Source organism: Ipomoea triloba, chromosome 16 (assembly GCF_003576645.1).
Source record: "Ipomoea triloba cultivar NCNSP0323 chromosome 16, ASM357664v1".
NCBI lineage: Eukaryota > Viridiplantae > Streptophyta > Magnoliopsida > Solanales > Convolvulaceae > Ipomoea > Ipomoea triloba.
Genome location: NC_044931.1, coordinates 17285680 through 17286994, shown reverse-complemented (window position 1 = coordinate 17286994; position 1315 = coordinate 17285680).

Here is a 1315-nt window from a genome sequence, read left to right as displayed (position 1 = left end):
AATAATACCCTAGAGATTTTCATGTTTAACATGAAACATTCTCTTTTACCATTACTATCGGTAAAGTTCAAAACTTATAGAAAGGAAACATAAAGAGTTGATTACCCCCACAATGCAGCGATTACAAGTATTCTTCTCAAAAGTACTTGATATTTTACTCAAATTGATCTTTGGTGTCCAACATTGACTCCTGAGCAGATCGACCTATGCAATCTTTATAGCAACCTTGCACTTGGTTAATACACTCTCAACAGTAGAATATATTTCAACCAAATTAGTTACTTTAAACCACTAAGGTTTCACTATATAAAGGAATCCTAGATCTTCAGGATCTCCCAATTAATATTTTAAATCATATATACAAATACTCATTACTAGTAAGCCACGAAGATAATATTGTTTGCATGTTGCATGTTGCTTCAAGTTGAACAACATAATCATAAATTTCACACACTTTCTTGAAAAGTAGATCTCATACTCAAAGATTATATGCAAACTGGCATTTACTAGAGAAAGGTTTATCTATATAAATTTCATCAAGATGAAATTCAACATCTATAACTTTAGCATTCAAAGTTATGTTATTTCAACTTCACAATTTTCCCTTCACCACATAACTTATATATAGCATTGGTATAATGCAAATCAGTACACATTTAAATTTATTCTCATAGTACCCTTTTGTTAATAAAAGGTAGTTTAAATCAACTTAAGCAATGTCTATTACAAAGCTTTGATAGCATGTAAAAGCCAATCTCATTTCAGGTGAGGGTCAAGTAGCGCTTCAACTAGCCTGCATGACCAACACCCTACTTCTTAAAAACTCCCAGGTCGAGTGGTGAAATCGAAGTTTACTTAAAAACCACCTTCCTAGACAGAGTATTCAAGAATAATGACATTTCCATGCTACCAACACAAGGTGAAATGCTTTTGATATATGCTTATCATGTTTGACAAACACTCTCAGTACACAATTCAAATATTTCAAACTATGTGACTGTATCTCATTAAGCAGTTCATATTTCTTTGTGCAAGTCACTATTAATTGTGTCTATTAATATGCAACAACCTTATTAGCATTCAACACATTGAAATGACAAGCACTAATAGGCATTCAAAATTTACACAACTCAACTAGTATTTAGTACTAATACTATCTCATTTCATGCGAGCTTTTAGAGGCTAGAGCAAATAAGAACTACTCAAAATAACTACTAATTAAGAAAATGATATACTCATCTTGCTCCGTCAGATTAACCTCTGTGAATTTTACCCTTGCGATGATAGCACTGGGATGCTCGGTGTCCATGCTTAC